The following is a 22,966-nucleotide window of genomic DNA, read 5'->3' on the forward strand; positions in this document are numbered from 1 at the left end:
GAATTTGAAAATACCATCTACTTACCTACTGTAGCAATTCTGCCACACAGTCCTCATTTCAGTAGATCACACATTTGAGTCTCCTCCTTAATGTCACTGCCTTGACACTCATTCCCACTGGGATTTTAGCAAGAACATCATGCTACTTTACTACGGCAAGAAAGAATCACAGTAAGTTTTTTTTTTTTTTTCCCCTTTCATCTGGGCCAGAAGAAGAAGAACAGAAGTTACTGGTTTCTCTTCCACAAATTTGATGTCAAAGGGAAAAAAGAAAATCCACAAATTCAGATATTTCTCTAGTACATACCAACAACTTTTAAGGAGAGTTATGTATTTCTCCAAAATTATTTTGCTACATTCACTTAAGTGGAGCCTGCTTTAGATGCTGGGAATACCAGGTAGCCAAAGAAAATATAATCTCTAAAAGAATAATTTCTTTTAAGAACAACTTATTATTCATATAGCTTATATTATTTATATTGCCTATATACAGACAATCATCAGGAGGTTTTTTCTTAAACCTAATTCTCAAAAGAAAAAAAAATCCCCACCAAAATTCTTCCCTCAAATAACTTCCCCCTCAAAATAATTCCCTTTCAACACCCCCCAAGAAAATTCCTAACAAATAATTTTCCATAAAGAAACACTAAAAAAAATCTGTTCCAAAAAACTATGCCTGACCAAATGTTTCCTCCTGATTTTTTTCCCATCCAGATCATTTTATCCTCTGAAAAAATCACACAAAACACACACACAACTTTTATTTTTCGACAAAACCCTTTCCCTTCCAATAAGGTTTTCCCCTCCAAAGGCTGTTGCAGATGGCTCGGGATTGGGCAATAATCACGCAAAATCAGGTGGCTACGTCAAGCATTTATTCAGGTGAAAGCACATAAACAGAGGAGCAAAATACGGATAGCTGCTCACAACTTAGTACTTGCTAGCAGGATACTGAGCCTGAACATCCTCTCGAGCTGGTGGATTGGAGGGTTGCTGACAGGCTCCCAACTTGGCGGGCGTCCCTGCGGAGACAACGTAGACCTCGGTGTTCGGTGTCTCCCCGTTCCCCTCCCCGCACTGTCTTTTTACGCACGGTGCCTCCTGCCCCGTAGGGCCAGTACGTGCCAGGAAGCAGGCGGGGGGGCGGACAAACTCCACCCTCAGCCACATAACCTTCCCTCCCGGGTGCGCAAGCGCGCATACCGGTAGGGGGTCCCAGCCCTCAGTCTGAGGGTCCTGCCTTCCTCATCTTCCTCCTCCTCCTGGTGCGGCTGACCTTCAAACTGGGTTAGAGGATGTCAGCGGTTAAGCTGGCTACAAGTCCGGTTGAGCAGCCGCTTTCAACTGGTTCTGGACGGAGTTGGTTGTGAACGTGGCTGAGCAGCCGCCTCCGTGTTCTTTATGTTCCGCCCAAATGGGCAAACATCTGATTTCTCAAAGTCTGGATTCTGTTTCGCACAATAGTCTTATGACCGTACAGAGCATAAATAATCATAAAAATATCTACCTCCTATACATGCCGCCCCGTGATCTGTAGAGGTCAATCTATTGTAGCGAAGCACCCGAAGAGATAACATTTTCATAGCAGTTTCAACCATACCTCGTGTCAGCATCATTACACAAGGGATACAGTACATAACACAGACAAATACAGCAAATAGAAATAATAGCACCAATAGCAGTTTCTGTAGCCATGGCCAACCCCACTTCCACTGTCCAAATGCATTCCAGTCATCAGCATCTCTCAGTTGATGAGTCAGATCCTGTAAGGCCTGGATCTGGCAATGTATAGACTTGGAGTGGTCGCTTGGATTCATACAGCACATGCCTCCTACCTCTTCACACCCATGGCCATGCTTAAGCAATAACATATCTATGGCAGTATGGTCTTGTACAGTTGTGTGCTGAATCGAGTCCACTTCTACTCACAATGAGGACAAAGCTGTCGTTGTAGCATTGCTGGACTTTGCTAGCCAGCATCCCAGTCTGCACAACGTGGTCAATGCTTGCTCGGCAGCGATCCCCAGAGCCAATGGTGACGCTATAATATCTTTCTCTGCTGTCCCAAAGTCACCTCGGCGCAGGTGCCGTTCAGGGGAAGAAGCCGCACACCAGGGGAGTGATACAAGTCCCTTCATGTCCCCGTTCTCGAAGAGTCCACCCGCTTTCTGGTGCATGGTGTTTGTGTCGTACATGCCGCGTGCTCTGGGGCTCCTGTGCAGCCGACTCGAGTGGTAGTGCCGTTCCGCAGCCTCTGCTGAGCACTGTCTGAGTCTCGTGCTGATCTCACCATCTTCCCAGAGACAGGACGCTGAGGTAAACGGTGCAACAACAGTGTTGAGACAAACACAATCCACAACTGTCTCTTACAGTAGGTCAAGGCATTACTAACTGCAAGGGCTTCCACATGGATGACGAGATTGGAAATTAAGAAGCGGGGGAGGGTTTAACTCAGCTGCTAGCCTGGCTGGCCCCGAGGGAAAAGCATCGAAGGTACCAGATCTCCAGACTCGGGCTGGGGAAAATCTGAGAAGAGCACTTTGGCCAGATGGGGACAATGCATTCATTAATGGTTCTTCAAAAGTAATAGAAGGGAAATGGGCCACAGGATATGCCATCATTAAGGGAAGGGAGCTGCCAGAGGAAGGAAAGCTGCCGTCTCCCTGCTCAGCCCAAACCACAGAATTGTATTCTCTAATAAGAGCCTGTGAATTATACCAAGGCAACGTAACAAATATCTTTACAGATTCTAAATATGCATGTGGGATGGTGCAAATGTTTGGAAAACTGTGCCAAGAGAGAGGTGTGTTAACTTGCCGGGGAAAGGCATTGGTACAAAGGATGTGATTACCTGCCTCCTGGAGGTAGCAAACCTGTTAACCTACCCAGGAGAGTCTCGATAATTCGCATCAAGGCACATCAGACAGGACACTCAGGGGAGGCGGTAGGCACCATCCTTCCTCTGCTCCTGGTAGTCCAGCCATTACCAGAAAAGATATCTTTTCCTCCAGAAGCATTAGAGATAATTAAAAATAGTGGGGCAGAAGAAAGAAGGAAGCCATTGGGGCTCCCGAGGACTGGCAGGGGCCTTCCTCAAAACGTGCGCTGCCCTTGGTCTTGGCACGACTGGCAGCAAAGTGGAGTGGACCTTAGAACCACAGAAACATCAGTCAAGACAGCTGAGCATGGATGGCCATGATGCCTGAAATCTGGACTTCTCAGTTGAAGGAAAAGGATGGAAAGCCCCGGATAACTCTCCTTAGAGCTGTAATGCTGTCTGGGGTTGGGTCAGGAGAATAAATGCTGGGTCTGTGGGAGTCCAGGAGGATATGAAGACTAGCCATGGGTGCCAGCCCTATGGAACCCAGGTGCTTAGTTAATAACTTATGCAGAGTTCACTATGCTTCTAAAGATGGGTGTAGAGGTTTGTAAAAACAAATATTGAAAAAAAAAAAGATAGGGAGGGATTGAGCGGAATACACAAGTTTGTGTATTCACAAATAAGGGGACTCCCCCACAGTCTTTGGCTGATGAGTGGGACAAAGGAATATATGCAGGAGAGGAGACTGAGCGGAGCCATGAGTGAGTGGGACAGGAGAGCATAGGCCAAAAGGAGGTTGCTCGCCCTTCTTTGGCAGGCGCGATGGGGAGTTGGGTGACCTCAGGTGAGAGCAGATGGAAGGAGGCAGGAGTTTGGTGTAGGCGGCCGGGAAGGATGTAACTTCTGAGCCCCTTGGCCAACGGGGAAAAGGAGAGGGCGTCCCTCACTCGAGAAATTAGGATAAAAGGGGGCTGCATCCTCCAGCAGTTGGAGAGATCCCACAGGAATATGCCCGGTGGACTCTTCCTTTATTCAAATAAAGTTTTAGATTCCTCTGTCTCCTTTTTGGACATGCAGCTCTTGACAGTGAGATTTTCCGCACACAAGTTACTTACACTGTTGTTTTGCAGAATTAAATTCGCCTGTTAGTAACCACTGTTAATAAAGGAAACATTAAATCCACTCACATTCTCAATATTGAACAAAGCTGACCAAAATGGAAAGGGAATGTAAAAGATCTTTGTGCAAGTATTCTGAGAGACCAAATTATCAAGTGGATATAGAACTGTATGTAACAACCATACTTAGAAAAGCTTTTATAGAGTCTAGTGAAAAATGAGCTTCAAGCTGAACAAATTCTGTAAGGCATTGCAATATCAAAGAAAAAGACAGCTTTCAAGCCATGAATTTGAAGGAAAACTAACATTTTGCAGAGGCCTTTTCTGATACTTCTATTCCTCTTTTTCATCATAGGTCTTCTTGATAACATTCAGATCTATTTTTAAAATAAACTCTTTTTTTCTTTTTTTTTCTTGATAATGCGCCAATATTTTGTGAGAGAATTAATTATTCCTGAAGTGATTTAAAAGACTCAAATACTTTGTCATCTTTTTCCCCCCAAAATCCTTCCCATTCTGGCATGATGCATGTCACGTGCCTAAAAGTGTGAAGAACTACAGCATAAATCCAAAATTAATCTTCATTTCGTGATATACAGAAATAACATCAAGCTAAAAGAACGCTTCTGCATTAACAGGATAACTGAACACTGTAATGATATCCATTTAAAAGGAATTCTAGAACAGCAGTTACTGAATTCCATTCATTACAAATAACACTATAAAGCCACCAATTGGAATCAATTTACACGCTGACACCTGAGAAATGTATTGTTTGTATTTTTCCATCCTGTGCCAAGTGCATAGAGGTATTTTCTTTTATTCCTCAAAAATACAAACATCTCTTCCTTGAAATTCTGCAAATTTGATGGCTTCACAAGTATACGCAAAATAATTTTCACAAGCTTGTTATGCACTGTAATCAATGTTCTTCATGTGTAGATTTTATTGAGTATTTCCTTGTTAAATTCCTTCAAGCAGTAAAAAAGAGACCTGATTTACAGTGTTTCCGTATCTGTTGCAGAAGAACAAATACTGGCATTGTGTCATTAATACAGAACTTCAATGCAGAACTGCTACTTGTTAAAAAAAAAACTAACATTGCCCTATATAAATAACAAAATACATAAAAAATACATGAAGAACAAAATACCCAGACAACAGGTTCATTTCTGTGTCTGCATTTCTGCTTCCATAGGGGAATCTGAAAGTCATAAGTAATTTTAAATAAAGATTAACACAAGTGGTTCTTTGCCAGGTGACACATTGCACCCGCTTATACCTGTGCTGCAGAAAAACAAAACAAAACAAAACCCACAAAACTACAGCATCAGTTTTGACATTTCCAGAGCACTCAGCAGTGAACAGCACCGTCTAAATACACCATTCTGCTACACTGGCAGGTTACTGGAAAGATGTGTTGTCTTACAAGCAGCTCCGAAAGCATGAGATAAGTAGGGATCATAAATATGGATCTGTACGGGGTGATCCATAGGCCTCCTATCAGGGCCAGCTGCCAGGCCCCAGAAGCCCAGGCACCCCAAGGCCTTTGAGGCAGCCCCAAGTGCTTCTAGGGCTGCCTTTAACCACAACCCACCGGCCTCCTCTCACTGGAGGTGAAAACTGCACAGAATTCCTCCAGGGGGTACTGATCCCAGCTTCGGGTGTAGCCACACAGCTTCCAAACACCTTCCTCACCCCGCCGCCCTATTTCATGACCTCGCTGCCATTTCATGTCCCCGCCGCTCTGCGCAGGGGCAGATGCTCCTGAAGTTGTCTTCATGTGAAAATCTTTTATTTTGAGGAGAAAACAGGAGCTAAAAATGTTTTCATATCTGAAAGCCTGTTGTCATCTCGGGACTCACTGATTTAGAAAGAAAATACATGGGTGCATCACAGGGTAAATGAATAGAAGAAATTACTTGCTGGGAGGCTGCTTGAACACTGGCTCGTGTTGCCAGGAAAGCCTGTGGTGGGGTCTCAGTCCCTGGATATCTGAGAATGGCTGAGGTCGGCAGGGACCTCTAGGGATCGTCTAGTCCAACCCCGCTGCTCAAGCAGGGTCAAAGCTGACAGGACCTGGCCCCGGTGACCTGGGCAGGGGGCTCCAGCCCTGTTTAATACTTGCCTTGTGTCCCTTTTTTTTTTGTTTTTTTTTTCAATAGAGAGAGGAAAGCAAAATGGTGTTTTCCCCATTAAGGGCAACTTTTCCATTGGCAGTGTGGAATAGCACTGTTTCTGGGTATGGGGCAGGCCGCATAGTGCTGGCCCATCCCATTTACAACCCATCTCCGCGGGTGCTCAAGGCCGGAGCTCTCCATACCGGGAAGCTGCAGCCATCCCATGGCTATTCCAGGGAACCGCGAAGGACCCGGGACACCGAGCGCAGGGGCGGCGCCTTTAAGGGGTGGTTCTGGCAGAGCCCCGCCTCCCAGCAAAAAAGGGCAGGGTCGGGGCCCCCCTCAGCCAATCAGGCGCCGGCAAAGCAGGCGGCCCCAATTTGGAGGCGCGCTAAGCTGTGAGTGTGGCGCTGCGCTGTGTCCCTCCGCCCGCGGGCCGGGACTAGCGGCCGCAGAGAAAAGAGTCCGCGGGGGGAGGCGGCCGGCGGCGCTCGGCGGGGGCAGGCGGGAGCCGCGCGGGCTGGCGGCGCGGCGGGGAGCGGCGGGGAGCGGCGGGGAGCGGCGGGCAGGAGGCGGCGCGGCCGCGAGTGGAGCGGCGCGGAGCGGAGCGGGGCACGGCGCGGCGGAGGGATCCGTGGGGAGGGCCACGGCTGCGGCGGAGCGGAGAGCACCGCACCAGAACTCGCGGTGTCGCCGCGTGCTGCCCTGCGCCATGGCGGTGCCGCCGTCCCGCCGGGCAGGGACGGCAGTGACCAGTTTACCCCGCTGCGCGGTGGCCCTCGCGCCCGGGCCCGCCGCCGCTGCGGATGGCGCCAGGGATGCGGCTGCAGCGGAGGAACCAGAGCCGAGAGCGCAGGAGCAGGGGGTGAGCGCGGCGGGAGGGCGCAGGCGGCTGCAGGAGGGCGGCCCGGAGCGCGGGAAGGGGCCGGCAGCAGCCCCAGGGCAACCCCTCGCCCCCCGCCTCCAGCTGTGGGACCCCTGGGACAGGGCCGCCCGCAAGGGAAACCTGTGACACAGTCCAGGGAAATGTGTAGAGTTACCCCCTGGGGTGCTTTTAAAACAAAGCAGTGTTTAGAAATCATCTTTACTTTGTACTTAATTATGTCAGTCATTTGCATAGCGAAAATAGTTAATGTTATTTTTTTTTAAACAGCCTAAGGGTAAAACCTTGGAAACCACCAGCTTGCATGGTTCTCAAGGGGGTTACATATCTGTGCTGTCTACATCCCAGTGTTGTTACCACTTGTAAGCGAACAATTTCAGGTGGAAAAGATCATTGTGTTTTAATGCATCTTTCAAAATCTTCCCATTAATTTTCAGAAAGACAACTTAAAGGGGATTGACACGGATCCAGTGAACATGAGCGCGACTGTGGCTGGCATCAGCGCAATGCAGATAGATAGTGCGGTAAGTGATTTAAGTTGTTGTGTTAGAGGGATTTTTCCAGGGTTTCTGATGGAACCTTTTGTAGGCTGCAGCTTTCTTTAATGTGTGAAATTATTCTGTTGAATTGATCTTTAGGTGCGATTTGATGGGGTGGGTGGTCTTTCCGACCACATTGCAGCCCTAAAAGAGATGGTGTTTTTTCCAATGCTTTACTCAAAAGTCTTTGGGAAACTCCAAATTCAGCCGCCAAGGTAACACAGCTTTACAAAATGCTAATTCCGCTGTTTTGGGGAGGATATTACACTGAGGCATCAATGTATTTGTTTGTGCTTCAAACATTTGGGCATTTTTTTTTAGTAGTGAAAATATTTTTTTAAAAATGTATAAAATCTTGAGCATGTGCAGGTTCAAAATGTAAGCAAAGGCCTTGGCATGATTGAAGACCTGGTGTATGGTGCTTGAAAAAGGGAGTATATTAGACAACTCGAACTGAAGAACAAACTAGTGTTATAAAACTTGGAGCCGCAGAAGTTGGCTCTTGTTTGTCTCCCTTCTGCCGTGGTCCCTTGTGGTGCCTGGGGGCCGTTTTGGACGTGTCCTGCTGGACACTGCCCTCTCTCCAGAGCAGAGCAGGGGATCTGAGTTTGTTAATGCCCTTGGTTAATTTTGCTTATTGGCATGTGACATCCCTTAGAAACACAAAACTTGCTCCTGCTCTGACTGTTCTCACAATTTGGCTGTTACTGCAGTTCTGGATATAAAGTATTTTGGTTCGGAGGAGGGGGTTGATCATCTTAGGGATGGGGCTTCAAATGGGCGTTTTTTGGTAATTTTGTCCTATGTGAATCTCTCTTTATTACAGAGGCTGCTTATTCTACGGCCCTCCAGGGACTGGAAAGACCCTGGTTGCCTGGGCCCTTACCAACGAGTGCAGCCAAGGTGGCAGGAAAATATCCTTTTTCATGCGAAAAGGTGCTGACTGCCTCAGTAAGTGGACAGGGGAGTCGGAGCACCAACTTCGTTTGCTCTTTGAGCAGGTAAGGTTGCAGTGTGCTCTCGCAGAGCTGGGACTGTAATTTTTTGTGATGAAGATTTTGGAGGAAGACTTGTCTTTTTTTACTTTTATTTTATTTATTTATTTATACTGTCCATTTCTAAGACTGAAATGGGAACACTGGTGTTCTCTTTCCCAGTGCCTCTGTACTTTGGATTGGAGAGTTGAAATCTTGGAGATGTGTTGGGGGAAGATTTAAAAAAAACAGGGAACAAAACCCCCAAAATCCTCAAACCACAATTTTTTTTCCCCACCACCAAAATATTAGATAATGGCTCAGGTTCAGATGCAGGCTGAGAACACGTCACTCCATGAGCTCAGCTGTTAGAGATCTCTGTGCTCTAAAAATCTGCTCCAGTGATGTTGCAACCACAGCGCATTTCACGTGTTTCCTCTTAGGGTAGCACCATTTTACTTACGTCATATTCCTGCATCCCTGTTCTATTCCAGGCCCATAAATTTCGTCCTTCCATCATTTTCTACACATAATGTGCTTTATCTTTGTGGAAAGAAGAACAAAACCTGTTTATATATGAAATATTATCCTGCAAACTTGTAGCTCAATTATACTAAATTTTATGTGACTTTAAGCCATAGTTTAAAAGCATTCACTAAGCTTGATATCAGCATAACGTTTAAGTGACCTTCTCTATTTTTGAGGGCCTTAAAATGAGCCCTCTCGCTCATCAGCATCTTAATGAGCAAAAGCTTGTCCTTTTTCAGGTATCATTAGAGAAAATAATGCATAATTTAACAAAATTTACTAATCCAGTGAAGCAAAATAATGTGTTTCTTTCTTTTTTTTTTTTTTTTCTGCTAGCTCAGTTGTATCAACACTGCTGGCCCTTATGGATGGGTTGGATACCAGAGGAGAAGTCGTCGTCATTGGAGCCACCAACAGGCTGGATTGGATAGATCCTGCGCAACGCAGAGCCGGGCGCTTTGAGCGAGAATTCCTTTTTAAACTGCCAGATAAAGAGGTAGGAACTTGTATTCAATCCTGGTGCTCATCCAGCAAATCCTTCTTGCTGACAAAGCCGTGTCACAACACGGTGTCGTGGAGCAGGTAAGCGGGAATGCAGCCCCGTGCAGCTCACACACAGGAGCAGTATCCTGAGAGACCGTCCTGGTGCGGAGGGTGGACACGGTACGAAAGAAGAGGTACAAGCCCTAGGGAACTCCATTGTCCCAAATAAAAATGAGCTGGTTTAAAAGTAGCTTTTCACTAAAATCACTGTTTCTAAGCAATGAAAAAATGGGTATATAGCAACCCAAAGTATTAAAAAAAGGAAAACTCCACGTGAAGCTGATTTTTGTTCTGGCTTTCACTAGTTAGCCAGAATATCTCAAATATTGTTAGGTTTTGTTTGTTTGTTTGTTTGTTTTAATTAGCACTTCTTGGGAAAAGGATAAAGTGGATTATGACTGGAAGCAAGTAAAAATGCACCAAGCAGTGTATTTAACGAAACAGTGTATTTTCCATAAGCATTTGCCTCCTGTTTCCATTCAGTTTCTGGATCGGTGCTACTAGCTTGAATCACAGTTGCTCTTTGTAGCAATTGCAGCAATTGGAACCAGTGCTAGGACTATTTTGCTTGAATGAACTGACAGAAGAGCAAACTAGTGAGTCTGTCGTCATGATATCTTGCTACATTTGAGATAAGTTTTCTTTGAGGAAAAACCTATTCTTTCCAGTTTTCTAATGTATCTTTCCCAAAATCATTAGGTCTTCTACTTGTCAAAACTTAATTTTTATAGAAGCTTTACTTGCCTTTTGACCTTAGGTCTGCAGAAAGAGTTTAATGGAACAAACAGAAATATTAAGCTTTGAAAAGAAGGGAGTGAATTCACTTCACTTCAAAATTCATCCAAGTTTAAAATAATCATTTGCTTTAATCTATTAGTGTGAGGGGTTCTGCCTCTGCCTTTTGACTCAAGACAAGCTATAATGCAAACACTTTGTTTCTAGGCTAGAAAAGAGATTTTCAAGCTTCGCACATGAAACTGGACCCCTAAACCATGTGACACGTTCCTTGATGAGCTGGCTGAAAAAGCTGCTGGTAAGTTCAAAAATGAAGCGAGTTCCTGCATGTGACTGAGTCTGCAGGAGTTTCAGCTCGTGGCGCACAGCAGGGGGGAACCAGGCTCTTGCACCTTGCTGCACAACTAGCCAGGGAGCCAGCTGCGTGTCCTCAAAGCCGTAAGTGAGACACTTCCATCGACTTATTGCTTTACTTTCTGTCTCTCCAAACAGCGAGTGGCTTTTGGGGCAACTTCCTCGGGAGAAAAGTTTTGCTTAGAAGGTTCAGGAGAAAAGTCTGGCTGGTTTGTAAGTGTGCAGAGTGGCTAACAAAACCTCTGTAGTGCAGCAACACTTTTCACATTTCCTATTAGACTGTTTTTAACCTGTTTTTTAAAAAGATTTTTTCATGGCTATGGAAAGAATTGTACCAGCTTCACAGAGGTCTGCGGCTTTGCCCGGACAAACATCACCCATTTTTAAACCACTGCTTAATAAGACTTTTCAGAGAATTTTACAAGTCCTGCAGAGAGTATTTCCCCACGCAGAACTTGTCCTAAAGAAGGACCAGCAGCAAGGCAGGACCATAACATGTACAGCTGGTTAAAACTACTTGTTGTTTTAGCTATCATCATTTCACCTCATATGAATTGAAGTATTTGTGGATCACACTGTGCGATGTGTTGTTGGGTCCGGTTTTCGAATTGACGGAGAAAAAGGCAAACACCATTGGTCTATACTGTGCTTTTAATAATAGGAGAAAATAAGTATTACCAGCTAGCTGGGGTCCGGGCTTTCCCACGCAGGGGTCATACCACGGACCCCAACTACTTCGGTCGTCCCTCTTTTTTTACCAGTTTCACCCCAAAAATGTTCCCCCCTCCCGTTTCTTTGTTCTACTTTCATGTTAATGTTATCTATATTTTATTGCTAACCAGGACATCTGGACAGGCAACCCCTCCATGCGGAACCTCCTGACTTGCCATTTTTCAGGAGTCGTCCTTGTAGATAGGCAACCCCTCCATGCAGAGCCATCTGTCATGCCATTTATCAAGAGTCCTTGCATTTTGAGACTAAGTATTGACTAGCTTATTAGTACACTCTACATTAACTATTTAATCCCCATTAGTACACTCTACATTCCCTACATTCCCCCCTTTTTCTTTTGCTAATGTCAGAGAATCCTTTCTCGATCCTTCTGAGTTTGTCGCATGAACATTATATGCATAGAATTAACTCGATTTGTAGCTCTTTCCATTAACCCCATTACACATTTCCACATTATACAGATACTCAGTAACAGTAATAACAGAATCACAAATATGCACAATCCTTCTTTTATCAGTCCTGATATCCATCCAGGTAGTTCCCCAAACAACGACTTCAGCCATCCGTCCATCAGTCCTTCTTCCCGTGTTATATTCTGAGAATGTTCCTTGAGCTAGCGTAACTGTTGGTGAATCGATTGGTTATGATAAGACAGGTTAAAACAACAAAGTCCTTCAAACTCTTCACATCCACACCCATGTGCGAGGAGCAAGAAGTCTATAGCCGCTCTGTCCTGTAGTAGTGCGTGTCGCAGGCTGTTCTGATCGAGCAGCAGTTGTTCCAATACCTCGGTTGTCACATTTGCTTGCTTCTCACTCCAACAGGCTAACTTCGAAAGTTCCCTTAATGCATTTCCTGCTGCGGCTCCTGGTACAAAGATAGCTAAGGCGACCCGCGCGGTTACAGATATTAACTGTACATTATCATTACATTCCAGTGTTAAACCAAGGGAACGCTTTTGCCTCCTTTGTTCCTGCTTCATAGTTAACAACTTAGCTCTAGACGGGGCTATCATTGCCAGTTGCCCTAAATAACACGGTCCCCCATAGGCATTCTTAGGTATTCCCTGCCACGCTCTATCCCCACAAATGAAAAACACTCCATCTGGCAAGGTCTTAGCGGTATCATTATTCCATAGTAAATCTGTCCTTTTATGTAACTGTCCTGATGGATCCCCCCATACGCTCCTAAGGGTAGTCCCGCAGGGAACCGTTCTTGTAACCCATTGACTGTCCCATTTATCCCACAGAATGTCCCGTTTGTATATATGGGACCGAAGACTCCATCTCCTCCTATGGTCTTATGCCAGTCAAATATTGGGTCGGGAGATACATCAGTCCAACCCAAAACATTCCACCATTGAGGCCTAGGGCCTCCTTCAATTATAATGTTCCATTGTGCCAGGAGTCTCACTCCTCCCTTTTCTCCAAAAAACTTGTCCCCAAACATAAAACACGTTTCGGTCCAATTATCAGAACTATTTCCAATTGCTTGTGCCCCCATCAAATTGAGCTCTTGGGGGTCCCAAGGCAATGAGGTATTTAGTCCCTTAATCAGCCTTACAGCACATTCCGAGGCATTTACTACCCCTAAACAGTTTCCCGTAGATACCTTTTTAAAACTGTTGTCATCAAATCCCGGCTTCCCAAACAAGCAGGTTCTGAATGGATTACTAGCGGAGGCGAGTGACAGGCAGAACTCTTGATTCCCCATGTTATTTGCCCAAGTCACCCACATATTACTTCTCTCTTCTATGTTGTATATCCCATTAGAACACTTCAGAATCGTAATTGCCAGGATCACAATTACCCAAATTGTGTTACTGTACATTTCTCCTAATTAATTTCAATTTCAGAGGATTGTTGCTATTCCGTCGGACCTCCCACTCCTCTGCTTTCTTCTGCTCTTCTTTATTCAGCTTCCGGACATGGGAATGGTGAATCCAATGTCCTACGCCATCGACCTTAACGGCGGTAGGTGTTACTAAAATTACGACGTAAGGTCCTTTCCATCTGCTTTCTAATGTTTTTGGGTTATGCCTTTTTACCCACACCCAATCTCCAGGTTCGATATCGACTTCTGACCCCTTCTGATTTCTTTTATACCAATCTTTTAGTAACGGGAATAACTCATCTTGTATTTCTTTTAAGATTTGCATCTCTTTTCTCATTCCTGAGTTTTTAGTTATTCCCTTCCTTATTTCTAAGGGATATACCAGGGGCAGGGTCCCATACATTATTTCAAATGGTGTGAATTCTAATACGTATGGAGTTATCCGGACCCGATAAAGGGCAAAAGGTAGCATTGTTACCCAGTTCTCTGCAGTTTCTTTTACTAACTTAGCAAGGGTTTCCTTTAAAGTTCTGTTCATCCTTTCCACCTGACCCGAACTTTGAGGATTATATGCACAATGTAATTTCCAGTTGGTTCCCAGTGCTCGGGCTAATTCCTGTGTAATCCTTGCCACAAAAGCTGGTCCATTATCAGACCCCATGCTCACCGGTATCCCATATCTGGGGATTATTTCTTCCAAAAGTACTTTCGCCACCACCTGGGCTGTTTCTTGTTTAGTGGGAAAGGCCTCTACCCACCCCGAAAAAGTGTCTACTAATACCAACAGATATCTATACCCATATTTACCTGGTTTTATTTCCGTAAAATCTACTTCCCAATGCCTTCCAGGTTCACCACCCCCTTCCCTTATACCTTCATGCGCTTTTCTGACCCTTGATGGCTTCATTTCCTGACACGCTTGACACCCCTCTACTATCCCTCTTAATATTTTCCTCTGATCTTGGAATCTCAACCCGAACTTTTCTATTAACAGTCCCGTTTTTCTTTCCCCCAAGTGTGTGGTTCTGTGTAACTGTTGCGCCATCTTCTGTCCCATTTGTTTAGGAATTAACATTCTTCCATCTGTATCGTAATATCCTTCTGCGCTTTGCTTTTCTGCGACCTTTTGAATCCACTCCCTCTCCTCCGGGCTATATTCATCCTCCCCAATTTCCTCACCTTCTCTCAAAGTGTTGTCAGTCAGGACTAGTACCTTCTGTATTTGTCCTTCTAACGCAGCTCGCCGAGCTGCAATATCTGCAGCTGCATTTCCTTTGCTTATTGTATCAGTTTTCCTTTGATGTCCTAAGGTATGCACAATTGCTACTGCTTTTGGTTTCTGCAGAGCTGACAGCAAATGCAAAACCTCTTCTTTGTTTCGGATTTCTTTTCCTGCGGAGGTAAGAAATCCCCTTTCTCTGTATGTTGCTCCATGTATATGCACTGTCCCATATGCGTAGCAACTATCTGTATAAATCGTCACTCGCTCTCCTTCTGCCATTTCTAGTGCCTTAGCCAAGGCTATCAGTTCCGCTCTTTGAGCCGAAGTGCTGTCTGGTAAACGCTGGCTCCAAACTATTTCTCCCTTCTGATTTACCACTGCAGCTCCCGCCCTTCTTTTTCCTTGCTCGACCAAGCTACTTCCATCTGTAAACCACACTTTTCCCCCTTGCAGCGGCTCGTCCTTTAAATCTTCCCGCACTGTCGCAGTTTCAGCTAACACCTCCTGACAATTATGCACAGGTGTTTCATACTCTGGGTTAGGTAGGAGAGTGGCTGGATTTAAAGTCATTTGGGACTTATACATAATCCTTTCTGGGTTTAAAAGCAAGGCTTGGTAATGAGTCAGCCTAGCATTTGTTATCCATCTTTCAGGTGGTTGTTTGAGTAATGCCTCTATGTAATGGGGAGCTGTTACATACAGTTTTTGCCCGAATGTGAGTTTGTCCGCGTCCTTAACCATCATTGCCACGGCTGCAATAATTCTAAGGCACGAGGGCCACCCTGCGGCGACTGGGTCTAATTTCTTTGATAAGTACGCCACTATCCTTTTCCAAGGTCCCTGCTTCTGCGTTAGCACTCCTTTAGCAATTCCTGCTTTTTCACTCACATACAAATGGAAATCCTTGGCTGGGTCCGGGAGTGCAAGTGCAGGGGCCTCTAGCAGGGCTAATCTCAATTCCTCAAAGGATTTTCTCATAGTTTCTGTCCACTGCCAGTCCGGTTTCTCTCGACTCGCCTCATACAGAGGTTTCGCTTTTTCTGCAAATCCAGGTATCCACAAACGGCAGTATCCTACTGTCCCCAAGAATTCTCGAACCTCCCTTGGAGATCTGGGCTCCTGAATCCGAAGAACAGTCTCTTTCATGGCATCAGTTAGCCATCTCCTACCATCTCGTATCTTATATCCCAGATATGTTACTTTGGGACTACATAGCTGAGCTTTCTTAGCAGTTAACTCAGTAGCCCAGTTTGTTTAATTCTTGCAACAACTTCCTTGTTCCTTCCTCACACTCCTCTTTCGTTCTTGCCGCTAGCAGCAGATCATCCACATACTGAAGCAATTTCACACTAGGATTCTGTCTCCTGAATTCCCTCAGATCTTCCTGCAGTATTTCATTAAATGAAGTTGGTGAATTTTTGAACCCTTGTTGTAATCGGGTCCAAGTTAACTGACCCTTGTATCCACTCTCGGGATCTTCCCATTCAAAAGCAAACATTTCCTGGCTCTGTTTTGTCAGGGGGATGGTAAAGAAAGCATCCTTTAAGTCTAAAGCTGTATACCATCCCATATCTGGTGGCATCGTACTTAACAGAGTATATGGATTTGGGACTGTAGGATGCACATCCTCCACTCTTTTATTAACTTCTCTCACATCTTGAACTGGCCTGAAATCTCCTCCGGGCTTTTTTTACTGGCAACAGAGGAGTATTCCACGGAGATTTGCATTTACGCAGAATGCCAGCTTTCAGTAGCCTTTTAATATGCTTTGCTATTCCTTGTCGAGCTTCAGGGGTCATTGAGTACTGTTTAACCCTAATCGGGTGAGCTCTTGGTTTCAATTCCACGACCAGAGGAATTTTCCTTTTAACTCTTCCTACTCCCGAATTCTCTGCCCATACTTCTGGGATTTCCCTCATCCATTTTTGAGTTTCTGGTCCAATTTCTTCCTTCCTCTCTTTATACAGTCTATATTCGTCCTCTAATCTAGCGGTCAGGACCTGTATCGGTCGTCCTTCCCGGTCATTGATCTTTATTCCATCATCCTCAAAATATATCCTTACCCCTAATTTAGTTAAGAGATCCCGGCCCATTAAGGGTACCGGACTCTCCAGTATATACAAGAAAGAGTGCGTGATCTGTCTATTAGTTGCATCTACTTTCCTTTCTTATGTCCACCGATATACCTTACTCCCATTTACCCCTTGTACTCGAGTTTTCTTTGTCGATAGTTTCCCCGCTGCTTTATTTATTACTGAGTATTCAGCCCCTGTGTCTACCAGAAATTTTACACTTTTCCCTTCCATTTCTAATTCTATCTAAGACTCGGGGAAGGGTTCCGAGTCCCGGCCCCTTCAGTCGCTATCTTCATTTGCCACCAGTACGCTAGGTGACCCCCTTTCTCCTTTTTCCGAACACTCATTTTTCCAATGTCCTTTCTTTTTGCAAACTGCACACTGATCCCTTCCTAACCGTACCCCAACTTCTCTAGGAGGTGGCGGTCCCCTTCTCTGCCTCTCAGATTTTTCCCCTGCTTCAAAAAATACTCTAGCCATTTCCCTTTGGTATCTTCGATCTTCCATTCTTATTCTTTCCTGTCTTTCTTCTGGAGTCTCCCTGTTGTTATACACCCTTTCTGCTACCTTTAAAAGATCCTGTAAAGCTTGTTCCCCCAATATATCAATCTTTTGTAATTTCCTTCTTATATCTGGTGCAGCTTGATTTGCAAATGCCAAGATGACAGCTGCCCGATACCCCTCCTTTATAGGATCTAAAGGAGTGAATTGTCTAAACGCCTCTAATATTCTTTCTAAGAAAGCGGCAGGGCTTTCTTCGGCTTCCTGCCTGACAGCAATTACTTTAGTTAAGTCACGCGCCGCCGCCCGCAACCCTGCCATCAGCGTTTGCCGGTATGTTCGGAGACGCTCCCTACCTTCAGGTTGTTCAAAATCCCACGGCGGTTTTACCAATGGGAATCCCTCATCGATAAGGTTCTGCTGCCCGGTGGGTCTCCCGTCCTCTCCCGGCACCAACTTTTGTGCCTCGGTCAGGATCCTCTCACGCTCTTCGGTCGTAAACAATACTTTTAAAAGCTGCTGACAGTCATCCCAGGTAGGGTTATATGTAAACAAGATGGATTCTAATAAATCAATCAACGCCCCTGGCTTCTCGGAAAAAGAGGGGTTTTGACTTTTCCAATTACACAAGTCACTAGAAGAGAATGGCCAGTATTGATACGTACGCTGTCCCTGAGGCCCTGTTGTTCCAATTGTTCTAACTGGGAAAGCTTGAGAGGTGCTCGACACCTCCCTCGCCTCCCCTTTGGTGCGATCGAGTCCCAAACGCTGGGCCCCCATCTTCCCCTCCCTCCCTCCTTTGATCACTACTATTCACCTCCCTTCGTGCCTCAGGCGGAGGTGCGTAAAGGGGGGATTGTGCCCACTTTCTTCATCCAATATTTCTGGATATAAAGTCAAATCTGATAATGCCGCCTTTTTCCCTTCCTTTTTCATTAAGTAAATTGATCTGGGTGTCCTTCCGACCCAGGTCTCATTATAATCTCTTTTACTTTCCTTACTAATTCTAAATCTGAACTTCCCTCTCTCGGCCAGCCTACGTCAAAACTTGGCCACTCACTTTTACAAAATATCTCCCATCAGTTTTCATACACCTCTACAGATAAATCATGTACCCGATGCTTAACATATCCAAAATGATTTAACATAAATGACAAAGGGGTGGATTTCCTTTGTCCCATTGTATCAAGCTCGTCGCTTAAAACCAAAATTAATACAATTGCCAGTAAACCAGTAAGGGCGATTATTAACAGAATTCGCCCTTCCCAGACCGGTCTCCCCTCGTCAAGGAGAAACGGTATTCCCGACCAACCACCCTTCCTTTTTCTGGGAGTCCGAGGGACGTCTCCCTTCGGGCTCCAGCCGACAATCCTTTGGTGCGTCCACCTGGATTACCGTCGGCTCACCACCACACCCTGAGGCCTCCCTTAACTTATTATCTTTCTCCATTTTTTTCTTCTTTCTCGTATTCGAATCCCGGACGAGCCCCCAAATGTTAGGTCCGGTTTTCGAATCAACAGAGAAAGAGGCAAGCACCATCGATATTTTGTGCTTTTAATAATAGTCGCAAAGCACGGAGGGCGGCTTCAGCATATGCGGACTTGATATCAGCACCACAGTATCCTAATAAAACAGAACATCAAACGGAGCATTATGTCAGGCTGTGGCAACACAGAAAGGTCAAGATGCCAAAGTGCAACATGCAAAGACTTTGCATGCAGGTTAAAAACAGTCTAATAGGAAATGTGAAAAGTGTTGCTGCACTACAGAGGTTTTGTTAGCCACCCTGCACACTTACAAACCAGCCAGACTTTTCTCCTGAACCTTCTAAGCAAAACTTTTCTCCTGAGGAAGTTGCCCCAAAAGCCACTCGCTGTTTGGAGAGACAGAAAGTAAAGCAATAAGTGGATGGAAGTGTCTCACTCTGATGGCTTTGAGGACACGCAGCTGGCTCCCTGGCTAGTTGTGCAGCAAGGTGCAAGAGCCTGGTTCCCCCCTGCCGTGCGCCACGAGCTGAAACTCCTGCAGACTCAGTCACATGCAGGAACTCGCTTCATTTATGAACTTACCAGCAGCTTTTTCAGCCAGCTCATCAAGGAACGTGTCACATGGTTTAGGGGTCCAGTTTCATGTGTGAAGCTTGAAAATCTCTTTTCTAGCCTAGAAGCAAAGTGTTTGCATTATAGCTTGTCTTGAGTCAAATGGCAGAGGCAGAACCCCTCACATTAAAATTCCTACAAGTTTAAAATAATCACTTGCCTTAATCTGTTAAAGTGTAGTGAATTCACTCCCTTCTTTTCAAAGCTTAATATTTCTGTTTGTTCCATTAAACTCTTTCTGCAGACCTAAGGCCAAAAGGCAAGTAAAGCTTCTATAAAAGTTAAGTTTTGACAAGTAGGAGACCTATTGATTTGGGGAAAGAAACATTAGAAAACTGGAAAGAATAGGTTTTCCTCAAAGAAAACTTATCTCAAATGTAGCAAGATATCATGACGACAGACTCACTAGTTTGCTCTTCTGTCAGTTCATTCAAGCAAAATAGTCCTAGCACCAGTTCCAATTGCTGCAATTGCTACAAAGAGCAACTGTGATTCAAGCTAGTAGCACCGATCCAGAAACTGGATGGAAACAGGAGGCAAATGCTTATGTTAAATACACTGTTTCGTTAAATAAATAAATGCTTGGGGCATTTTTACTTGCTTCCAGTCATACTCCACTTTATCCTTTTCCCCAGAAGTGCTAATTAAAACAAACAAACAAAAACCTAACAATAGTCGAGATATTCTGGCTAACTAGCAAAAGCCAGAAAAAAAAATCAGCTTCACATGGAATTTTCCTTTTTTTTAATACTTTGGTTTGCTATATACCCATTTTTTCATTGCTTAGAAACGGTGATTTCGTTGAAAAGATGCTTTTAAACTTACTCGGTTTTATTTGGGATAATGAGTTCCCTAGGGCTTGTCCCTCTTCTTTCGTACCGTGTCCACCCTCCGCACCAGGACGGTCTCTCAGGATATTGCTCCTGTGTGTGAGCTGCACGGGGCTGCATTCCCGCTTACCTGCTCCACGACACCGTGTTGTGACACGGCTTTGTCAGCAAGAAGGATTTGCTGGATGAGCACCAGGATTGAATACAAGTTCCTACCTCTTTATCTGGCAGTTTAAAAAGGAATTCTCGCTCAAAGCGCCTGGCTCTGCCTAGCGCAGGATCTATCCAATCCAGCCTGTTGGTGGCTCCAATGACGACGACTTCTCCTCTGGTATCCAACCCATCCATAAGGGCCAGCAGTGTTGATACAACTCAGCTAGCAGGCAAAAAAAAAAAAAAAAAAAAAAAAAAAAAACTATTTTGCTGCACTAGTAAATTTTGTTAAATTATGCATTATTTTCTCTAGTGATCCCTGAGAAAGGACAAAGCTTTTGCTCATTAAGATGCTGATGAGCGAGAGGGCTCATTTTAAGGCTCTCAAAAATAGAGAAGGTCACTTAAACGTTATGCTGATATCAAGCTTAGTGAATGCTTTTAAACTATGGCTTAAAGTCACATAAAATTTAGTATAATTGAGCTACAAGTTTGCAGGATAATATTTCATATATAAACAGGTTTTGTTCTTCTTTCCACAAAGATAAAGCACATTATGTGTAGAAAATGATGGAAGGACGAAATTTATGGGCCTGGAATAGAACAGGGATGCAGGAATATGACGTAAGTAAAATGGTGCTACCCTAAGAGGAAACACGTGAAATGCGCTGTGGTTGCAACATCACTGGAGCAGATTTTTAGAGCAACAGAGATCTCTAACAGCTGAGCTCATGGAGTGACGTGTTCTCAGCCTGCATCTGTTTCCCTCTGAACCTGAGCCATTATCTTGTGCAACCTCCTCTGTGGTTTTGGTGGGGGAAAAAAATTGTGGTTTGAGGATTTTGGGGGTTTTGTTCGTTTGTTTTTTTAAATCTTCCCCAACACATCTCCAAGATTTCAACTCTCCAATCCAAAGTACAGAGGCACTGGGAAAGAGAACACCAGTGTTCCCATTTCAGTCTTAGAAATGGACAGTATAAATAAATAAATAAAATAAAAGTAAAAAAAGACAAGTCTTCCTCCAAAATCTTCATCACAAAAAATTACAGTCCCAGCTCTGCGAGAGCACACTGCAACCTTACCTGCTCAAAGAGCAAACGAAGTTGGTGCTCCGACTCCCCTGCCCACTTACTGAGGCAGTCAGCACCTTTTCGCATGAAAAAGGATATTTTCCTGCCACCTTGGCTGCACTCGTTGGTAAGGGCCCAGGCAACCAGGGTCTTTCCAGTCCCTGGAGGGCCGTAGAATAAGCAGCCTCTGTAATAAAGAGAGATTCACATAGGACAAAATTACCAAAAAACGCCCATTTGAAGCCCCATCCCTAAGATGATCAACCCCCTCCTCCGAACCAAAATACTTTATATCCAGAACTGCAGTAACAGCCAAATTGTGAGAACAGTCAGAGCAGGAGCAAGTTTTGTGTTTCTAAGGGATGTCACATGCCAATAAGCAAAATTAACCAAGGGCATTAACAAACTCAGACCCCCGCTCTCCTCTGGAGAGAGGGCAGTGTCCAGCAGGACACGTCCAAAACGGCCCCCAGGCACCACAAGGGACCACGGCAGAAGGGAGACAAACAAGAGCCAACTTCTGCGGCTCCAAGTTTTATAACACTAGTTTGTTCTTCAGTTCGAGTTGTCTAATATACTCCCTTTTTCAAGCACCATACACCAGGTCTTCAATCATGCCAAGGCCTTTGCTTACATTTTGAACCTGCACATGCTCAAGATTTTATATATTTTAAATAAATTATTTTCACTACTAAAAATAATGCCCAAATGTTTGAAGCACAAACAAATATATTGATGCCTCAGTGTAATATCCTCCCCAAAACAGCGGAATTAGCATTTTGTAAAGCTGTGTTACCTTGGCGGCTGAATTTGGAGTTTCCCAAAGACTTTTGGGTAAAGCATTAGAAAAATCACCATCTCTTTTAGGGCTGCAATGTGGTCGGAAAGACCACCCACCCCATCAAATCGCACCTAAAGATCAATTCAACAGAATAATTTCACACATTAAAGAAAGCTGCAGCCTACAAAAGGTTCCATCAGAAACCCTGGAAAAATCCCTCTAACACAACAACTTAAATCACTTACCGCACTATCTATCTGCATTGCGCTGATGCCAGCCACAGTCGCGCTCATGTTCACTGGATCCGTGTCAATCCCCTTTAAGTTGTCTTTCTGAAAATTAATGGGAAGATTTTGAAAGATGCATTAAAACACAATGATCTTTTCCACCTGAAATTGTTCGCTTACAAGTGGTAACAACACTGGGATGTAGACAGCACAGATATGTAACCCCCTTGAGAACCATGCAAGCTGGTGGTTTCCAAGGTTTTACCCTTAGGCTGTTTAAAAAAAAATAACATTAACTATTTTCGCTATGCAAATGACTGACATAATTAAGTACAAAGTAAAGATGATTTCTAAACACTGCTTTGTTTTAAAAGCACCCCAGGGGGTAACTCTACACATTTCCCTGGACTGTGTCACAGGTTTCCCTTGCGGGCGGCCCTGTCCCAGGGGTCCCACAGCTGGAGGCGGGGGGCGAGGGGCTGCCCTGGGGCTGCTGCCGGCCCCTTCCCGCGCTCCGGGCCGCCCTCCTGCAGCCGCCTGCGCCCTCCCGCCGCGCTCACCCCCTGCTCCTGCGCTCTCGGCTCTGGTTCCTCCGCTGCAGCCGCATCCCTGGCGCCATCCGCAGCGGCGGCGGGCCCGGGCGCGAGGGCCACCGCGCAGCGGGGTAAACTGGTCACTGCCGTCCCTGCCCGGCGGGACGGCGGCACCGCCATGGCGCAGGGCAGCACGCGGCGACACCGCGAGTTCTGGTGCGGTGCTCTCCGCTCCGCCGCAGCCGTGGCCCTCCCCACGGATCCCTCCGCCGCGCCGTGCCCCGCTCCGCTCCGC

The 22,966-nt window shown here is 45.3% G+C and overlaps 2 pseudogenes; both read right to left on the reverse strand.

The window, feature by feature from the left end:
• The window catches only part of LOC148590930 (ATPase family AAA domain-containing protein 2-like), a 376,234-nt pseudogene extending 355,017 nt beyond the window's left edge, over positions 1-21,217 (reverse strand).
• On the reverse strand, positions 9,330-13,306 carry LOC148590936 (uncharacterized; annotated as a pseudogene).
• Positions 21,218-22,966: the final 1,749 nt, after the last annotated feature.

Source organism: Tinamus guttatus, unplaced genomic scaffold (genome assembly GCF_059628265.1).
Source record: "Tinamus guttatus ecotype Peru unplaced genomic scaffold, ASM5962826v1 Tinamus_guttatus_pri_ptg000990l, whole genome shotgun sequence".
Lineage (NCBI taxonomy): Eukaryota > Metazoa > Chordata > Aves > Tinamiformes > Tinamidae > Tinamus > Tinamus guttatus.